Consider the following 19,612-nt stretch of genomic DNA (forward strand, 5'->3'; position numbering starts at 1 on the left):
TATCCAAAAGGAAGTATAGAGGGAGAGCTAGATAGATAGCATTGCATTACATTACATTACATGGCAATGCAATGCACAGTTGCTGAAGTTGAACCAAAATGAGCTTGTCATCTGGCTTCTGCAACTTTTAACATGAAAAATCCAATGAGGAGAAGAAAAGCAAAGCCAAAGAGTCCATCCCAAAATCCGACAAACAAGCAAAATGAACAAAAAGCATTGAATTCAATTCTTTCTGATTTTAGAAACTGCATTAAAGAAGGGGTGCACCGGTCCTGGAGATACTGCAATACCAGGTCAATGCGTGGAGTGGACAGAGCAAGCTCTTTTTCCATCTCCCTGTTCTAAAAATCCATTTAATATATGGTCCCCAGATAGGGGACGTATCAGATATTAAACTGATAAGAACAGATACTACACTTGATCTTAGCCAAAAGGCCGAGAAGCGATAACCAGAATTGGTTTCCGACTACGGTGCCACCCAAGGATTCTGAAAAGTCCATTTGTGGAGATGGCCACCTGGACTCCCGTTAAGAAGACATGCTGTCAACCTCTAGATCCCTCACATGCCTGCACTTTTCGGCTTGCTGCTGCTGCAATCCACGCGTTTTAGATCTGCATAACTCCACCTCTTTTAGCACAGTACCCTCAACCCCCGGCTGTTCCCACCCGCCTCAACACCGTTGGAAGGGAGGAGAACCAATTAAGGCGGGGGGGGGGGGGGTGGAACGAGCAGCTGTCTACCCTTAGCAGGAGGGTTGCTGATTAATTACCTCTCCTGCTGCTGCTGCTGCTGGCTGTCCAGCAGCAGACTGAAGGTGGCTGCTGCTGTGCGCAGGTATATAAAGGCTCAGAGCCTATTATGACACGCGCAGCCAGCGTTCCATTGCCACATTCCGTCTACTGCAGGCCTGGATGGCTGAATGTCACTGAGAAGCTCACAGAGACCGCCATAAGCAACAGTTTAAAAGAATGCCACAGACTAATCAACCAAACTTTTTGGGTTGGTTTCTCTTTTATAGTCTGCAGGCATTAAATGAAAGAAGTCAGTGTTCCAGCAGAGGGAGACAACGTTTCAGAAAAGGCATTGTAGCAAACCAAAAAAGAAATTTTAAGCGCAGCAGAGTAACCAGCTCACATACCTGTTAGCTCAGGTGAGTTTAAAAGGCTGCTGTTAATAACAAGGGCATTTGCTAAATAGATGGTGTGTGTGCAACAATATACTGAAAGGTCAATTATATTGTGCAGCTTATCTCACCACCTGTAGTTATTTAGGTGAAAGCTCCAAAATGCTTGCCTAATATGTCTGTTTATCCAAAAGGAAGTATAGAGGGAGAGCTAGATAGATAGCATTGCATTACATTACATTACATGGCAATGCAATGCACAGTTGCTGAAGTTGAACCAAAATGAGCTTGTCATCTGGCTTCTGCAACTTTTAACATGAAAAATCCAATGAGGAGAAGAAAAGCAAAGCCAAAGAGTCCATCCCAAAATCCGACAAACAAGCAAAATGAACAAAAAGCATTGAATTAAATTCTTTCTGATTTTAGAAACTGCATTAAAGAAGGGGTGCACCGGTCCTGGAGATACTGCAATACCAGGTCAATGCGTGGAGTGGACAGAGCAAGCTCTTTTTCCATCTCCCTGTTCTAAAAATCCATTTAATATATGGTCCCCAGATAGGGGACGTATCAGATATTAAACTGATAAGAACAGATTTTTTGATTGAAGCTGCATCCAAGGCACTGAAAAATGTGACCGAAGTCACACCAAAACAGCGCACGAGGCGAGGATTCATGTGGACCCTTCCCGGAGGAGAGGGTCCCCAATAAACCATCCCCATCCCTCCGAGCCAGAAGGCCACAGCGAGGGTCAGGGATCTCCGATGCTCTCCCTAGCCGAAGCCGGAGAAGAGCCGTTTTCGTGCTCCCAGCTTCCATCTAGGCTGCCACCCTAGAGGAGCTGGAGCCTGTGTTGGTTTCTCAGCCCAAAGCTGACCGGACCTCCGACCGGGTTTATAAAAATTCCCCTTCCTAGCCCGGAGGCCAGGAATAGGGGGGGTTGCTCAGAAAGTATGATTGGCAAAGGTGCGGCATGCTACGAAGCCAAGTCTTTCTGGGGTTCCCAGTCCCAGTAAGCTTGGACTCCCACCAGGGCGCCTACTCCTGGGGCACATTGCTCCAAAGCCCTCACACTTACCCAGCCTAGTGACTTCGATCCTGGAGGGCCATGTTTTCCATCAGATAACTCTATGAGCCACCTGGCGTACTAACAAGTGCACCAAACCAGTGTGTAATATGCATCAATTTACTAGGGCAGCCCAAGGACAAAACTGCCTTTTCAAAAGATACTACACTTGATCTTAGCCAAAAGGCCGAGAAGCGATAACCAGAATTGGTTTCCGACTACGGTGCCACCCAAGGATTCTGAAAAGTCCATTTGTGGAGATGGCCACCTGGACTCCCGTTAAGAAGACATGCTGTCAACCTCTAGATCCCTCACATGCCTGCACTTTTCGGCTTGCTGCTGCTGCAATCCACGCGTTTTAGATCTGCATAACTCCACCTCTTTTAGCACAGTACCCTCAACCCCCGGCTGTTCCCACCCGCCTCAACACCGTTGGAAGGGAGGAGAACCAATTAAGGCGGGGGGGGGGGGGTGGAACGAGCAGCTGTCTACCCTTAGCAGGAGGGTTGCTGATTAATTACCTCTCCTGCTGCTGCTGCTGCTGGCTGTCCAGCAGCAGACTGAAGGTGGCTGCTGCTGTGCGCAGGTATATAAAGGCTCAGAGCCTATTATGACACGCGCAGCCAGCGTTCCATTGCCACATTCCGTCTACTGCAGGCGGGATACCTGGATGGCTGAATGTCACTGAGAAGCTCACAGAGACCGCCATAAGCAACAGTTTAAAAGAATGCCACAGACTAATCAACCAAACTTTTTGGGTTGGTTTCTCTTTTATAGTCTGCAGGCATTAAATGAAAGAAGTCAGTGTTCCAGCAGAGGGAGACAACGTTTCAGAAATGGCATTGTAGCAAACCAAAAAAGAAATTTTAAGCGCAGCAGAGTAACCAGCTCACATACCTGTTAGCTCAGGTGAGTTTAAAAGGCTGCTGTTGATAACAAGGGCATTTGCTAAATAGATGGTGTGTGTGCAACAATATACTGAAAGGTCAATTATATTGTGCAGCTTATCTCACCACCTGTAGTTATTTAGGTGAAAGCTCCAAAATGCTTGCCTAATATGTCTGTTTATCCAAAAGGAAGTATAGAGGGAGAGCTAGATAGATAGCATTGTATTACATTACATTACATGGCAATGCAATGCACAGTTGCTGAAGTTGAACCAAAATGAGCTTGTCATCTGGCTTCTGGAACTTTTAACATGAAAAATCCAATGAGGAGAAGAAAAGCAAAGCCAAACAGTCCATCCCAAAATCCGACAAACAAGCAAAATGAACAAAAAGCATTGAATTCAATTCTTTCTGATTTTAGAAACTGCATTAAAGAAGGGGTGCACCGGTCCTGGAGATACTGCAATACCAGGTCAATGCGTGGAGTGGACAGAGCAAGCTCTTTTTCCATCTCCCTGTTCTAAAAATCCATTTAATATATGGTCCCCAGATAGGGGACGTATCAGATATTAAACTGATAAGAACAGATACTACACTTGATCTTAGCCAAAAGGCCGAGAAGCGATAACCAGAATTGGTTTCCGACTACGGTGCCACCCAAGGATTCTGAAAAGTCCATTTGTGGAGATGGCCACCTGGACTCCCGTTAAGAAGACATGCTGTCAACCTCTAGATCCCTCACATGCCTGCACTTTTCGGCTTGCTGCTGCTGCAATCCATGCGTTTTAGATCTGCATAACTCCACCTCTTTTAGCACAGTACCCTCAACCCCCGGCTGTTCCCACCCGCCTCAACACCGTTGGAAGGGAGGAGAACCAATTAAGGCGGGGGGGGGGTGGAACGAGCAGCTGTCTACCCTTAGCAGGAGGGTTGCTGATTAATTACCTCTCCTGCTGCTGCTGCTGCTGGCTGTCCAGCAGCAGACTGAAGGTGGCTGCTGCTGTGCGCAGGTATATAAAGGCTCAGAGCCTATTATGACACGCGCAGCCAGCGTTCCATTGCCACATTCCGTCTACTGCAGGCGGGATACCTGGATGGCTGAATGTCACTGAGAAGCTCACAGAGACCGCCATAAGCAACAGTTTAAAAGAATGCCACAGACTAATCAACCAAACTTTTTGGGTTGGTTTCTCTTTTATAGTCTGCAGGCATTAAATGAAAGAAGTCAGTGTTCCAGCAGAGGGAGACAACGTTTCAGAAAAGGCATTGTAGCAAACCAAAAAAGAAATTTTAAGCGCAGCAGAGTAACCAGCTCACATACCTGTTAGCTCAGGTGAGTTTAAAAGGCTGCTGTTGATAACAAGGGCATTTGCTAAATAGATGGTGTGTGTGCAACAATATACTGAAAGGTCAATTATATTGTGCAGCTTATCTCACCACCTGTAGTTATTTAGGTGAAAGCTCCAAAATGCTTGCCTAATATGTCTGTTTATCCAAAAGGAAGTATAGAGGGAGAGCTAGATAGATAGCATTGCATTACATTACATTACATGGCAATGCAATGCACAGTTGCTGAAGTTGAACCAAAATGAGCTTGTCATCTGGCTTCTGCAACTTTTAACATGAAAAATCCAATGAGGAGAAGAAAAGCAAAGCCAAAGAGTCCATCCCAAAATCCGACAAACAAGCAAAATGAACAAAAAGCATTGAATTCAATTCTTTCTGATTTTAGAGACTGCATTAAAGAAGGGGTGCACCGGTCCTGGAGATACTGCAATACCAGGTCAATGCGTGGAGTGGACAGAGCAAGCTCTTTTTCCATCTCCCTGTTCTAAAAATCCATTTAATATATGGTCCCCAGATAGGGGACGTATCAGATATTAAACTGATAAGAACAGATACTACACTTGATCTTAGCCAAAAGGCCGAGAAGCGATAACCAGAATTGGTTTCCGACTACGGTGCCACCCAAGGATTCTGAAAAGTCCATTTGTGGAGATGGCCACCTGGACTCCCGTTAAGAAGACATGCTGTCAACCTCTAGATCCCTCACATGCCTGCACTTTTCGGCTTGCTGCTGCTGCAATCCACGCGTTTTAGATCTGCATAACTCCACCTCTTTTAGCACAGTACCCTCAACCCCCGGCTGTTCCCACCCGCCTCAACACCGTTGGAAAGGAGGAGAACCAATTAAGGCGGGGGGGGGGGGTGGAACGAGCAGCTGTCTACCCTTAGCAGGAGGGTTGCTGATTAATTACCTCTCCTGCTGCTGCTGCTGCTGGCTGTCCAGCAGCAGACTGAAGGTGGCTGCTGCTGTGCGCAGGTATATAAAGGCTCAGAGCCTATTATGACATGCGCAGCCAGCGTTCCATTGCCACATTCCGTCTACTGCAGGCGGGATACCTGGATGGCTGAATGTCACTGAGAAGCTCACAGAGACCGCCATAAGCAACAGTTTAAAAGAATGCCACAGACTAATCAACCAAACTTTTTGGGTTGGTTTCTCTTTTATAGTCTGCAGGCATTAAATGAAAGAAGTCAGTGTTCCAGCAGAGGGAGACAACGTTTCAGAAAAGGCATTGTAGCAAACCAAAAAAGAAATTTTAAGCGCAGCAGAGTAACCAGCTCACATACCTGTTAGCTCAGGTGAGTTTAAAAGGCTGCTGTTGATAACAAGGGCATTTGCTAAATAGATGGTGTGTGTGCAACAATATACTGAAAGGTCAATTATATTGTGCAGCTTATCTCACCACCTGTAGTTATTTAGGTGAAAGCTCCAAAATGCTTGCCTAATATGTCTGTTTATCCAAAAGGAAGTATAGAGGGAGAGCTAGATAGATAGCATTGCATTACATTACATTACATGGCAATGCAATGCACAGTTGCTGAAGTTGAACCAAAATGAGCTTGTCATCTGGCTTCTGCAACTTTTAACATGAAAAATCCAATGAGGAGAAGAAAAGCAAAGCCAAAGAGTCCATCCCAAAATCCGACAAACAAGCAAAATGAACAAAAAGCATTGAATTCAATTCTTTCTGATTTTAGAAACTGCATTAAAGAAGGGGTGCACCGGTCCTGGAGATACTGCAATACCAGGTCAATGCGTGGAGTGGACAGAGCAAGCTCTTTTTCCATCTCCCTGTTCTAAAAATCCATTTAATATATGGTCCCCAGATAGGGGACGTATCAGATATTAAACTGATAAGAACAGATACTACACTTGATCTTAGCCAAAAGGCCGAGAAGCGATAACCAGAATTGGTTTCCGACTACGGTGCCACCCAAGGATTCTGAAAAGTCCATTTGTGGAGATGGCCACCTGGACTCCCGTTAAGAAGACATGCTGTCAACCTCTAGATCCCTCACATGCCTGCACTTTTCGGCTTGCTGCTGCTGCAATCCATGCGTTTTAGATCTGCATAACTCCACCTCTTTTAGCACAGTACCCTCAACCCCCGGCTGTTCCCACCCGCCTCAACACCGTTGGAAGGGAGGAGAACCAATTAAGGCGGGGGGGGGGGTGGAACGAGCAGCTGTCTACCCTTAGCAGGAGGGTTGCTGATTAATTACCTCTCCTGCTGCTGCTGCTGCTGGCTGTCCAGCAGCAGACTGAAGGTGGCTGCTGCTGTGCGCAGGTATATAAAGGCTCAGAGCCTATTATGACACGCGCAGCCAGCGTTCCATTGCCACATTCCGTCTACTGCAGGCGGGATACCTGGATGGCTGAATGTCACTGAGAAGCTCACAGAGACCGCCATAAGCAACAGTTTAAAAGAATGCCACAGACTAATCAACCAAACTTTTTGGGTTGGTTTCTCTTTTATAGTCTGCAGGCATTAAATGAAAGAAGTCAGTGTTCCAGCAGAGGGAGACAACGTTTCAGAAAAGGCATTGTAGCAAACCAAAAAAGAAATTTTAAGCGCAGCAGAGTAACCAGCTCACATACCTGTTAGCTCAGGTGAGTTTAAAAGGCTGCTGTTGATAACAAGGGCATTTGCTAAATAGATGGTGTGTGTGCAACAATATACTGAAAGGTCAATTATATTGTGCAGCTTATCTCACCACCTGTAGTTATTTAGGTGAAAGCTCCAAAATGCTTGCCTAATATGTCTGTTTATCCAAAAGGAAGTATAGAGGGAGAGCTAGATAGATAGCATTGCATTACATTACATTACATGGCAATGCAATGCACAGTTGCTGAAGCTGAACCAAAATGAGCTTGTCATCTGGCTTCTGCAACTTTTAACATGAAAAATCCAATGAGGAGAAGAAAAGCAAAGCCAAAGAGTCCATCCCAAAATCCGACAAACAAGCAAAATGAACAAAAAGCATTGAATTCAATTCTTTCTGATTTTAGAGACTGCATTAAAGAAGGGGTGCACCGGTCCTGGAGATACTGCAATACCAGGTCAATGCGTGGAGTGGACAGAGCAAGCTCTTTTTCCATCTCCCTGTTCTAAAAATCCATTTAATATATGGTCCCCAGATAGGGGACGTATCAGATATTAAACTGATAAGAACAGATACTACACTTGATCTTAGCCAAAAGGCCGAGAAGCGATAACCAGAATTGGTTTCCGACTACGGTGCCACCCAAGGATTCTGAAAAGTCCATTTGTGGAGATGGCCACCTGGACTCCCGTTAAGAAGACATGCTGTCAACCTCTAGATCCCTCACATGCCTGCACTTTTCGGCTTGCTGCTGCTGCAATCCACGCGTTTTAGATCTGCATAACTCCACCTCTTTTAGCACAGTACCCTCAACCCCCGGCTGTTCCCACCCGCCTCAACACCGTTGGAAAGGAGGAGAACCAATTAAGGCGGGGGGGGGGGTGGAACGAGCAGCTGTCTACCCTTAGCAGGAGGGTTGCTGATTAATTACCTCTCCTGCTGCTGCTGCTGCTGGCTGTCCAGCAGCAGACTGAAGGTGGCTGCTGCTGTGCGCAGGTATATAAAGGCTCAGAGCCTATTATGACATGCGCAGCCAGCGTTCCATTGCCACATTCCGTCTACTGCAGGCGGGATACCTGGATGGCTGAATGTCACTGAGAAGCTCACAGAGACCGCCATAAGCAACAGTTTAAAAGAATGCCACAGACTAATCAACCAAACTTTTTGGGTTGGTTTCTCTTTTATAGTCTGCAGGCATTAAATGAAAGAAGTCAGTGGTCCAGCAGAGGGAGACAACGTTTCAGAAAAGGCATTGTAGCAAACCAAAAAAGAAATTTTAAGCGCAGCAGAGTAACCAGCTCACATACCTGTTAGCTCAGGTGAGTTTAAAAGGCTGCTGTTGATAACAAGGGCATTTGCTAAATAGATGGTGTGTGTGCAACAATATACTGAAAGGTCAATTATATTGTGCAGCTTATCTCACCACCTGTAGTTATTTAGGTGAAAGCTCCAAAATGCTTGCCTAATATGTCTGTTTATCCAAAAGGAAGTATAGAGGGAGAGCTAGATAGATAGCATTGCATTACATTACATTACATGGCAATGCAATGCACAGTTGCTGAAGTTGAACCAAAATGAGCTTGTCATCTGGCTTCTGCAACTTTTAACATGAAAAATCCAATGAGGAGAAGAAAAGCAAAGCCAAAGAGTCCATCCCAAAATCCGACAAACAAGCAAAATGAACAAAAAGCATTGAATTCAATTCTTTCTGATTTTAGAAACTGCATTAAAGAAGGGGTGCACCGGTCCTGGAGATACTGCAATACCAGGTCAATGCGTGGAGTGGACAGAGCAAGCTCTTTTTCCATCTCCCTGTTCTAAAAATACATTTAATATATGGTCCCCAGATAGGGGACGTATCAGATATTAAACTGATAAGAACAGATACTACACTTGATCTTAGCCAAAAGGCCGAGAAGCGATAACCAGAATTGGTTTCCGACTACGGTGCCACCCAAGGATTCTGAAAAGTCCATTTGTGGAGATGGCCACCTGGACTCCCGTTAAGAAGACATGCTGTCAACCTCTAGATCCCTCACATGCCTGCACTTTTCGGCTTGCTGCTGCTGCAATCCACGCGTTTTAGATCTGCATAACTCCACCTCTTTTAGCACAGTACCCTCAACCCCCGGCTGTTCCCACCCGCCTCAACACCGTTGGAAGGGAGGAGAACCAATTAAGGCGGGGGGGGTGGAACGAGCAGCTGTCTACCCTTAGCAGGAGGGTTGCTGATTAATTACCTCTCCTGCTGCTGCTGCTGCTGGCTGTCCAGCAGCAGACTGAAGGTGGCTGCTGCTGTGCGCAGGTATATAAAGGCTCAGAGCCTATTATGACACGCGCAGCCAGCGTTCCATTGCCACATTCCGTCTACTGCAGGCGGGATACCTGGATGGCTGAATGTCACTGAGAAGCTCACAGAGACCGCCATAAGCAACAGTTTAAAAGAATGCCACAGACTAATCAACCAAACTTTTTGGGTTGGTTTCTCTTTTATAGTCTGCAGGCATTAAATGAAAGAAGTCAGTGTTCCAGCAGAGGGAGACAACGTTTCAGAAAAGGCATTGTAGCAAACCAAAAAAGAAATTTTAAGCGCAGCAGAGTAACCAGCTCACATACCTGTTAGCTCAGGTGAGTTTAAAAGGCTGCTGTTGATAACAAGGGCATTTGCTAAATAGATGGTGTGTGTGCAACAATATACTGAAAGGTCAATTATATTGTGCAGCTTATCTCACCACCTGTAGTTATTTAGGTGAAAGCTCCAAAATGCTTGCCTAATATGTCTGTTTATCCAAAAGGAAGTATAGAGGGAGAGCTAGATAGATAGCATTGCATTACATTACATTACATGGCAATGCAATGCACAGTTGCTGAAGTTGAACCAAAATGAGCTTGTCATCTGGCTTCTGCAACTTTTAACATGAAAAATCCAATGAGGAGAAGAAAAGCAAAGCCAAAGAGTCCATCCCAAAATCCGACAAACAAGCAAAATGAACAAAAAGCATTGAATTCAATTCTTTCTGATTTTAGAAACTGCATTAAAGAAGGGGTGCACCGGTCCTGGAGATACTGCAATACCAGGTCAATGCGTGGAGTGGACAGAGCAAGCTCTTTTTCCATCTCCCTGTTCTAAAAATCCATTTAATATATGGTCCCCAGATAGGGGACGTATCAGATATTAAACTGATAAGAACAGATACTACACTTGATCTTAGCCAAAAGGCCGAGAAGCGATAACCAGAATTGGTTTCCGACTACGGTGCCACCCAAGGATTCTGAAAAGTCCATTTGTGGAGATGGCCACCTGGACTCCCGTTAAGAAGACATGCTGTCAACCTCTAGATCCCTCACATGCCTGCACTTTTCGGCTTGCTGCTGCTGCAATCCACGCGTTTTAGATCTGCATAACTCCACCTCTTTTAGCACAGTACCCTCAACCCCCGGCTGTTCCCACCCGCCTCAACACCGTTGGAAGGGAGGAGAACCAATTAAGGCGGGGGGGGGGGTGGAACGAGCAGCTGTCTACCCTTAGCAGGAGGGTTGCTGATTAATTACCTCTCCTGCTGCTGCTGCTGCTGCTGGCTGTCCAGCAGCAGACTGAAGGTGGCTGCTGCTGTGCGCAGGTATATAAAGGCTCAGAGCCTATTATGACACGCGCAGCCAGCGTTCCATTGCCACATTCCGTCTACTGCAGGCGGGATACCTGGATGGCTGAATGTCACTGAGAAGCTCACAGAGACCGCCATAAGCAACAGTTTAAAAGAATGCCACAGACTAATCAACCAAACTTTTTGGGTTGGTTTCTCTTTTATAGTCTGCAGGCATTAAATGAAAGAAGTCAGTGTTCCAGCAGAGGGAGACAACGTTTCAGAAAAGGCATTGTAGCAAACCAAAAAAGAAATTTTAAGCGTAGCAGAGTAACCAGCTCACATACCTGTTAGCTCAGGTGAGTTTAAAAGGCTGCTGTTGATAACAAGGGCATTTGCTAAATAGATGGTGTGTGTGCAACAATATACTGAAAGGTCAATTATATTGTGCAGCTTATCTCACCACCTGTAGTTATTTAGGTGAAAGCTCCAAAATGCTTGCCTAATATGTCTGTTTATCCAAAAGGAAGTATAGAGGGAGAGCTAGATAGATAGCATTGCATTACATTACATTACATGGCAATGCAATGCACAGTTGCTGAAGTTGAACCAAAATGAGCTTGTCATCTGGCTTCTGCAACTTTTAACATGAAAAATCCAATGAGGAGAAGAAAAGCAAAGCCAAAGAGTCCATCCCAAAATCCGACAAACAAGCAAAATGAACAAAAAGCATTGAATTCAATTCTTTCTGATTTTAGAAACTGCATTAAAGAAGGGGTGCACCGGTCCTGGAGATACTGCAATACCAGGTCAATGCGTGGAGTGGACAGAGCAAGCTCTTTTTCCATCTCCCTGTTCTAAAAATCAATTTAATATATGGTCCCCAGATAGGGGACGTATCAGATATTAAACTGATAAGAACAGATTTTTTTTTTTTTTTTTCGAAAGCCCGAATTCGTGTACAAAACCCGAGTGCGCTTAAAAAAGTGACAAGTGCCACAAAAAAAGTGCACTAGGATGCTGGTCTTCTTGAAACCCTCTCCAAAAGGAGAAGGGTCCCCCAAACCATTCCCCGTCCCTCCGAGCCAAAAGGCCACAGCGAGGAACAGGGACAAAAAGCCACCTCCAGCCGAAGCCAGAGGCGACCCAATCTTACCCCCAGCACCTGCCCGAGTTCTCACCCGAGCAAGGCACTGGGAGCCAAAGACTGTGCTCCCCTCCCGGAAGAGGGGAGCCAACAACGCTCTCCTCCCAAAAGAGGAGAGCCAGGGGGGTTCAGGGGGGAGCGGAACCTGATGGCCACACACTCCCCCCCTAGACCTGCCAAGAGAGGAACCCGTAAGGGAACCGCATCCCGACAAAATCCTAGTAGGACGTGACACACATGAATAAGTGGACACACAGTGACAAAGAAATTAAATAAATAGTGAAGGTTTCACAGTATAATACTGCCCGGACCTTCGACCGGGAATTGAAAAATTCCCCATCCTAAGGCCAGAAGGCCCGGAATAAGGGTGTGTGCGAAGAAAGAAAATTTGAAGTGCTTGTGCAAATGTGCCATAAGCTCAAGTGGGGTTCCCAATCCCAGTGAGTTAAGGCACCCCAGGGTCACCACTCCTGGGGCACTTCACACTTCGGGCTTTCGATCTTCCCCGGCCCAATGGCGTCGATCCTGGGGGGCCATGCTTTCCACCAGATGACTATATTAGCCACCTGGCGTACTAACAAGCGCCTAAACCCCAGTGTGCATAATGTATCAATCTACTAGGGCGGCCAACATCCAAAACCGCCTTTTCGAAAGATACTACACTTGATCTTAGCCAAAAGGCCGAGAAGCAATAACCAGAATTGGTTTCCGACTATGGTGCCACCCAAGGATTCTGAAAAGTCCATTTGTGGAGATGGCCACCTGGACTCCCGTTAAGAAGACATGCTGTCAACCTCTAGATCCCTCACATGCCTGCACTTTTCGGCTTGCTGCTGCTGCAATCCACGCGTTTTAGATCTGCATAACTCCACCTCTTTTAGCACAGTACCCTCAACCCCCGGCTGTTCCCACCCGCCTCAACACCGTTGGAAGGGAGGAGAACCAATTAAGGCGGGGGGGGTGGAACGAGCAGCTGTCTACCCTTAGCAGGAGGGTTGCTGATTAATTACCTCTCCTGCTGCTGCTGCTGCTGGCTGTCCAGCAGCAGACTGAAGGTGGCTGCTGCTGTGCGCAGGTATATAAAGGCTCAGAGCCTATTATGACACGCGCAGCCAGCGTTCCATTGCCACATTCCGTCTACTGCAGGCGGGATACCTGGATGGCTGAATGTCACTGAGAAGCTCACAGAGACCGCCATAAGCAACAGTTTAAAAGAATGCCACAGACTAATCAACCAAACTTTTTGGGTTGGTTTCTCTTTTATAGTCTGCAGGCATTAAATGAAAGAAGTCAGTGTTCCAGCAGAGGGAGACAACGTTTCAGAAAAGGCATTGTAGCAAACCAAAAAAGAAATTTTAAGCGCAGCAGAGTAACCAGCTCACATACCTGTTAGCTCAGGTGAGTTTAAAAGGCTGCTGTTGATAACAAGGGCATTTGCTAAATAGATGGTGTGTGTGCAACAATATACTGAAAGGTCAATTATATTGTGCAGCTTATCTCACCACCTGTAGTTATTTAGGTGAAAGCTCCAAAATGCTTGCCTAATATGTCTGTTTATCCAAAAGGAAGTATAGAGGGAGAGCTAGATAGATAGCATTGCATTACATTACATTACATGGCAATGCAATGCACAGTTGCTGAAGTTGAACCAAAATGAGCTTGTCATCTGGCTTCTGCAACTTTTAACATGAAAAATCCAATGAGGAGAAGAAAAGCAAAGCCAAAGAGTCCATCCCAAAATCCGACAAACAAGCAAAATGAACAAAAAGCATTGAATTCAATTCTTTCTGATTTTAGAAACTGCATTAAAGAAGGGGTGCACCGGTCCTGGAGATACTGCAATACCAGGTCAATGCGTGGAGTGGACAGAGCAAGCTCTTTTTCCATCTCCCTGTTCTAAAAATCCATTTAATATATGGTCCCCAGATAGGGGACGTATCAGATATTAAACTGATAAGAACAGATACTACACTTGATCTTAGCCAAAAGGCCGAGAAGCGATAACCAGAATTGGTTTCCGACTACGGTGCCACCCAAGGATTCTGAAAAGTCCATTTGTGGAGATGGCCACCTGGACTCCCGTTAAGAAGACATGCTGTCAACCTCTAGATCCCTCACATGCCTGCACTTTTCGGCTTGCTGCTGCTGCAATCCACGCGTTTTAGATCTGCATAACTCCACCTCTTTTAGCACAGTACCCTCAACCCCCGGCTGTTCCCACCCGCCTCAACACCGTTGGAAGGGAGGAGAACCAATTAAGGCGGGGGGGGGGTGGAACGAGCAGCTGTCTACCCTTAGCAGGAGGGTTGCTGATTAATTACCTCTCCTGCTGCTGCTGCTGCTGGCTGTCCAGCAGCAGACTGAAGGTGGCTGCTGCTGTGCGCAGGTATATAAAGGCTCAGAGCCTATTATGACACGCGCAGCCAGCGTTCCATTGCCACATTCCGTCTACTGCAGGCGGGATACCTGGATGGCTGAATGTCACTGAGAAGCTCACAGAGACCGCCATAAGCAACAGTTTAAAAGAATGCCACAGACTAATCAACCAAACTTTTTGGGTTGGTTTCTCTTTTATAGTCTGCAGGCATTAAATGAAAGAAGTCAGTGTTCCAGCAGAGGGAGACAACGTTTCAGAAAAGGCATTGTAGCAAACCAAAAAAGACATTTTAAGCGCAGCAGAGTAACCGGCTCACATACCTGTTAGCTCAGGTGTGTTTAAAAGGCTGCTGTTGATAACAAGGGCATTTGCTAAATAGATGGTGTGTGTGCAACAATATACTGAAAGGTCAATTATATTGTGCAGCTTATCTCACCACCTGTAGTTATTTAGGTGAAAGCTCCAAAATGCTTGCCTAATATGTCTGTTTATCCAAAAGGAAGTATAGAGGGAGAGCTAGATAGATAGCATTGCATTACATTACATTACATGGCAATGCAATGCACAGTTGCTGAAGTTGAACCAAAATGAGCTTGTCATCTGGCTTCTGCAACTTTTAACATGAAAAATCCAATGAGGAGAAGAAAAGCAAAGCCAAAGAGTCCATCCCAAAATCCGACAAACAAGCAAAATGAGCAAAAAGCATTGAATTCAATTCTTTCTGATTTTAGAAACTGCATTAAAGAAGGGGTGCACCGGTCCTGGAGATACTGCAATACCAGGTCAATGCGTGGAGTGGACAGAGCAAGCTCTTTTTCCATCTCCCTGTTCTAAAAATCCATTTAATATATGGTCCCCAGATAGGGGACGTATCAGATATTAAACTGATAAGAACAGATTTTTTTTTTTTTTTTTCGAAAGCCCGAATTCGTGTACAAAACCCGAGTGCGCTTAAAAAAGTGACAAGTGCCACAAAAAAAGTGCACTAGGATGCTGGTCTTCTTGAAACCCTCTCCAAAAGGAGAAGGGTCCCCCAAACCATTCCCCGTCCCTCCGAGCCAAAAGGCCACAGCGAGGAACAGGGACAAAAAGCCACCTCCAGCTGAAGCCAGAGGCGACCCAATCTTACCCCCAGCACCTGCCCGAGTTCTCACCCGAGCAAGGCACTGGGAGCCAAAGACTGTGCTCCCCTCCCGGAAGAGGGGAGCCAACAACGCTCTCCTCCCAAAAGAGGAGAGCCAGGGGGGTTCAGGGGGGAGCGGAACCTGATGGCCACACACTCCCCCCCTAGACCTGCCAAGAGAGGAACCCGTAAGGGAACCGCATCCCGACAAAATCCTAGTAGGACGTGACACACATGAATAAGTGGACACACAGTGACAAAGAAATTAAATAAATAGTGAAGGTTTCACAGTATAATACTGCCCGGACCTTCGACCGGGAATTGAAAAATTCCCCATCCTAAGGCCAGAAGGCCCGGAATAAGGGTGTGTGCGAAGAAAGAAAATTTGAAGTGCTTGTGCAAATGTGCCATAAGCTCAAGTGGGGTTCCCAATCCCAGTGAGTTAAGGCACCCCAGGGTCACCACTCCTGGGGCACTTCACACTTCGGGCTTTCGATCTTCCCCGGCCCAATGGCGTCGATCCTGGGGGGCCATGCTTTCCACCAGATGACTATATTAGCCACCTGGCGTACTAACAAGCGCCTAAACCCCAGTGTGCATAATGTATCAATCTACTAGGGCGGCCAACATCCAAAACCGCCTTTTCGAAAGATACTACACTTGATCTTAGCCAAAAGGCCGAGAAGCAATAACCAGAATTGGTTTCCGACTACGGTGCCACCCAAGGATTCTGAAAAGTCCATTTGTGGAGATGGCCACCTGGACTCCCGTTAAGAAGACATGCTGTCAACCTCTAGATCCCTCACATGCCTGCACTTTTCGGCTTGCTGCTGCTGCAATCCACGCGTTTTAGATCTGCATAACTCCACCTCTTTTAGCACAGTACCCTCAACCCCCGGCTGTTCCCACCCGCCTCAACACCGTTGGAAGGGAGGAGAACCAATTAAGGCGGGGGGGGGGTGGAACGAGCAGCTGTCTACCCTTAGCAGGAGGGTTGCTGATTAATTACCTCTCCTGCTGCTGCTGCTGCTGGCTGTCCAGCAGCAGACTGAAGGTGGCTGCTGCTGTGCGCAGGTATATAAAGGCTCAGAGCCTATTATGACACGCGCAGCCAGCGTTCCATTGCCACATTCCGTCTACTGCAGGCGGGATACCTGGATGGCTGAATGTCACTGAGAAGCTCACAGAGACCGCCATAAGCAACAGTTTAAAAGAATGCCACAGACTAATCAACCAAACTTTTTGGGTTGGTTTCTCTTTTATAGTCTGCAGGCATTAAATGAAAGAAGTCAGTGTTCCAGCAGAGGGAGACAACGTTTCAGAAAAGGCATTGTAGCAAACCAAAAAAGAAATTTTAAGCGCAGCAGAGTAACCAGCTCACATACCTGTTAGCTCAGGTGAGTTTAAAAGGCTGCTGTTGATAACAAGGGCATTTGCTAAATAGATGGTGTGTGTGCAACAATATACTGAAAGGTCAATTATATTGTGCAGCTTATCTCACCACCTGTAGTTATTTAGGTGAAAGCTCCAAAATGCTTGCCTAATATGTATGTTTATCCAAAAGGAAGTATAGAGGGAGAGCTAGATAGATAGCATTGCATTACATTACATTACATGGCAATGCAATGCACAGTTGCTGAAGTTGAACCAAAATGAGCTTGTCATCTGGCTTCTGCAACTTTTAACATGAAAAATCCAATGAGGAGAAGAAAAGCAAAGCCAAAGAGTCCATCCCAAAATCCGACAAACAAGCAAAATGAACAAAAAGCATTGAATTCAATTCTTTCTGATTTTAGAAACTGCATTAAAGAAGGGGTGCACCGGTCCTGGAGATACTGCAATACCAGGTCAATGCGTGGAGTGGACAGAGCAAGCTCTTTTTCCATCTCCCTGTTCTAAAAATCCATTTAATATATGGTCCCCAGATAGGGGACGTATCAGATATTAAACTGATAAGAACAGATACTACACTTGATCTTAGCCAAAAGGCCGAGAAGCGATAACCAGAATTGGTTTCCGACTACGGTGCCACCCAAGGATTCTGAAAAGTCCATTTGTAGAGATGGCCACCTGGACTCCCGTTAAGAAGACATGCTGTCAACCTCTAGATCCCTCACATGCCTGCACTTTTCGGCTTGCTGCTGCTGCAATCCACGCGTTTTAGATCTGCATAACTCCACCTCTTTTAGCACAGTACCCTCAACCCCCGGCTGTTCCCACCCGCCTCAACACCGTTGGAAGGGAGGAGAACCAATTAAGGCGGGGGGGGGGTGGAACGAGCAGCTGTCTACCCTTAGCAGGAGGGTTGCTGATTAATTACCTCTCCTGCTGCTGCTGCTGCTGGCTGTCCAGCAGCAGACTGAAGGTGGCTGCTGCTGTGCGCAGGTATATAAAGGCTCAGAGCCTATTATGACACGCGCAGCCAGCGTTCCATTGCCACATTCCGTCTACTGCAGGCGGGATACCTGGATGGCTGAATGTCACTGAGAAGCTCACAGAGACCGCCATAAGCAACAGTTTAAAAGAATGCCACAGACTAATCAACCAAACTTTTTGGGTTGGTTTCTCTTTTATAGTCTGCAGGCATTAAATGAAAGAAGTCAGTGTTCCAGCAGAGGGAGACAACGTTTCAGAAAAGGCATTGTAGCAAACCAAAAAAGAAATTTTAAGCGCAGCAGAGTAACCGGCTCACATACCTGTTAGCTCAGGTGAGTTTAAAAGGCTGCTGTTGATAACAAGGGCATTTGCTAAATAGATGGTGTGTGTGCAACAATATACTGAAAGGTCAATTATATTGTGCAGCTTATCTCACCACCTGTAGTTATTTAGGTGAAAGCTCCAAAATGCTTGCCTAATATGTCTGTTTATCCAAAAGGAAGTATAGAGGGAGAGCTAGATAGATAGCATTGCATTACATTACATTACATGGCAATGCAATGCACAGTTGCTGAAGTTGAACCAAAATGAGCTTGTCATCTGGCTTCTGCAACTTTTAACATGAAAAATCCAATGAGGAGAAGAAAAGCAAAGCCAAAGAGTCCATCCCAAAATCCGACAAACAAGCAAAATGAACAAAAAGCATTGAATTCAATTCTTTCTGATTTTAGAAACTGCATTAAAGAAGGGGTGCACCGGTCCTGGAGATACTGCAATACCAGGTCAATGCGTGGAGTGGACAGAGCAAGCTCTTTTTCCATCTCCCTGTTCTAAAAATCTATTTAATATATGGTCCCCAGATAGGGGACGTATCAGATATTAAACTGATAAGAACAGATACTACACTTGATCTTAGCCAAAAGGCCGAGAAGCGATAACCAGAATTGGTTTCCGACTACGGTGCCACCCAAGGATTCTGAAAAGTCCATTTGTGGAGATGGCCACCTGGACTCCCGTTAAGAAGACATGCTGTCAACCTCTAGATCCCTCACATGCCTGCACTTTTCGGCTTGCTGCTGCTGCAATCCACGCATTTTAGATCTGCATAACTCCACCTCTTTTAGCACAGTACCCTCAACCCCCGGCTGTTCCCACCCGCCTCAACACCGTTGGAAGGGAGGAGAACCAATTAAGGCGGGGGGGGGGTGGAACGAGCAGCTGTCTACCCTTAGCAGGAGGGTTGCTGATTAATTACCTCTCCTGCTGCTGCTGCTGCTGGCTGTCCAGCAGCAGACTGAAGGTGGCTGCTGCTGTGCGCAGGTATATAAAGGCTCAGAGCCTATTATGACACGCGCAGCCAGCGTTCCATTGCCACATTCCGTCTACTGCAGGCGGGATACCTGGATGGCTGAATGTCACTGAGAAGCTCACAGAGACCGCCATAAGCAACAGTTTAAAAGAATGCCACAGACTAATCAACCAAACTTTTTGGGTTGGTTTCTCTTTTATAGTCTGCAGGCATTAAATGAAAGAAGTCAGTGTTCCAGCAGAGGGAGACAACGTTTCAGAAAAGGCATTGTAGCAAACCAAAAAAGAAATTTTAAGCGCAGCAGAGTAACCAGCTCACATACCTGTTAGCTCAGGTGAGTTTAAAAGGCTGCTGTTGATAACAAGGGCATTTGCTAAATAGATGGTGTGTGTGCAACAATATACTGAAAGGTCAATTATATTGTGCAGCTTATCTCACCACCTGTAGTTATTTAGGTGAAAGCTCCAAAATGCTTGCCTAATATGTCTGTTTATCCAAAAGGAAGTATAGAGGGAGAGCTAGATAGATAGCATTGCATTACATTACATTACATGGCAATGCAATGCACAGTTGCTGAAGTTGAACCAAAATGAGCTTGTCATCTGGCTTCTGCAACTTTTAACATGAAAAATCCAATGAGGAGAAGAAAAGCAAAGCCAAAGAGTCCATCC

General features: G+C 46.0%; 13 non-coding genes and 3 pseudogenes across 13 annotated transcripts; all 16 read right to left on the reverse strand.

The window, feature by feature from the left end:
• Positions 1-256: 256 nt before the first annotated feature.
• On the reverse strand, positions 257-447 carry LOC141226665 (U2 spliceosomal RNA). Its single transcript, XR_012293791.1, has one exon. It is a non-coding gene; the product is annotated as a U2 spliceosomal RNA (small nuclear RNA).
• A 1,117-nt stretch (positions 448-1,564) lies between these two features.
• On the reverse strand, positions 1,565-1,746 carry LOC141226238 (U2 spliceosomal RNA). Its single transcript, XR_012293461.1, has one exon. It is a non-coding gene; the product is annotated as a U2 spliceosomal RNA (small nuclear RNA).
• Positions 1,747-2,270: 524 nt separating this feature from the next.
• On the reverse strand, positions 2,271-2,386 carry LOC141226353 (U2 spliceosomal RNA; annotated as a pseudogene).
• Positions 2,387-3,509: 1,123 nt separating this feature from the next.
• On the reverse strand, positions 3,510-3,700 carry LOC141226666 (U2 spliceosomal RNA). Its single transcript, XR_012293792.1, has one exon. It is a non-coding gene; the product is annotated as a U2 spliceosomal RNA (small nuclear RNA).
• Positions 3,701-4,820: 1,120 nt separating this feature from the next.
• LOC141226669 (U2 spliceosomal RNA) lies at positions 4,821-5,011 on the reverse strand. Its single transcript, XR_012293794.1, has one exon. It is a non-coding gene; the product is annotated as a U2 spliceosomal RNA (small nuclear RNA).
• Positions 5,012-6,133: 1,122 nt separating this feature from the next.
• LOC141226670 (U2 spliceosomal RNA) lies at positions 6,134-6,324 on the reverse strand. Its single transcript, XR_012293795.1, has one exon. It is a non-coding gene; the product is annotated as a U2 spliceosomal RNA (small nuclear RNA).
• A 1,121-nt stretch (positions 6,325-7,445) lies between these two features.
• LOC141226671 (U2 spliceosomal RNA) lies at positions 7,446-7,636 on the reverse strand. Its single transcript, XR_012293796.1, has one exon. It is a non-coding gene; the product is annotated as a U2 spliceosomal RNA (small nuclear RNA).
• A 1,121-nt stretch (positions 7,637-8,757) lies between these two features.
• On the reverse strand, positions 8,758-8,948 carry LOC141226564 (U2 spliceosomal RNA). Its single transcript, XR_012293692.1, has one exon. It is a non-coding gene; the product is annotated as a U2 spliceosomal RNA (small nuclear RNA).
• A 1,118-nt stretch (positions 8,949-10,066) lies between these two features.
• LOC141226672 (U2 spliceosomal RNA) lies at positions 10,067-10,257 on the reverse strand. Its single transcript, XR_012293797.1, has one exon. It is a non-coding gene; the product is annotated as a U2 spliceosomal RNA (small nuclear RNA).
• A 1,124-nt stretch (positions 10,258-11,381) lies between these two features.
• LOC141226297 (U2 spliceosomal RNA) lies at positions 11,382-11,563 on the reverse strand. Its single transcript, XR_012293508.1, has one exon. It is a non-coding gene; the product is annotated as a U2 spliceosomal RNA (small nuclear RNA).
• Positions 11,564-12,357: 794 nt separating this feature from the next.
• Positions 12,358-12,449, reverse strand: LOC141226396 (U2 spliceosomal RNA; annotated as a pseudogene).
• A 1,118-nt stretch (positions 12,450-13,567) lies between these two features.
• LOC141226673 (U2 spliceosomal RNA) lies at positions 13,568-13,758 on the reverse strand. Its single transcript, XR_012293798.1, has one exon. It is a non-coding gene; the product is annotated as a U2 spliceosomal RNA (small nuclear RNA).
• Positions 13,759-14,878: 1,120 nt separating this feature from the next.
• Positions 14,879-15,060, reverse strand: LOC141226301 (U2 spliceosomal RNA). The gene has a single exon (XR_012293512.1). It is a non-coding gene; the product is annotated as a U2 spliceosomal RNA (small nuclear RNA).
• Positions 15,061-15,854: 794 nt separating this feature from the next.
• On the reverse strand, positions 15,855-15,946 carry LOC141226397 (U2 spliceosomal RNA; annotated as a pseudogene).
• A 1,120-nt stretch (positions 15,947-17,066) lies between these two features.
• Positions 17,067-17,257, reverse strand: LOC141226675 (U2 spliceosomal RNA). Its single transcript, XR_012293800.1, has one exon. It is a non-coding gene; the product is annotated as a U2 spliceosomal RNA (small nuclear RNA).
• Positions 17,258-18,377: 1,120 nt separating this feature from the next.
• LOC141226668 (U2 spliceosomal RNA) lies at positions 18,378-18,568 on the reverse strand. Its single transcript, XR_012293793.1, has one exon. It is a non-coding gene; the product is annotated as a U2 spliceosomal RNA (small nuclear RNA).
• Positions 18,569-19,612: the final 1,044 nt, after the last annotated feature.

Source organism: Phyllobates terribilis, unplaced genomic scaffold (genome assembly GCF_046119375.1).
Source record: "Phyllobates terribilis strain yellow unplaced genomic scaffold, ASM4611937v1 Scaffold_414__1_contigs__length_1644244, whole genome shotgun sequence".
NCBI lineage: Eukaryota > Metazoa > Chordata > Amphibia > Anura > Dendrobatidae > Phyllobates > Phyllobates terribilis.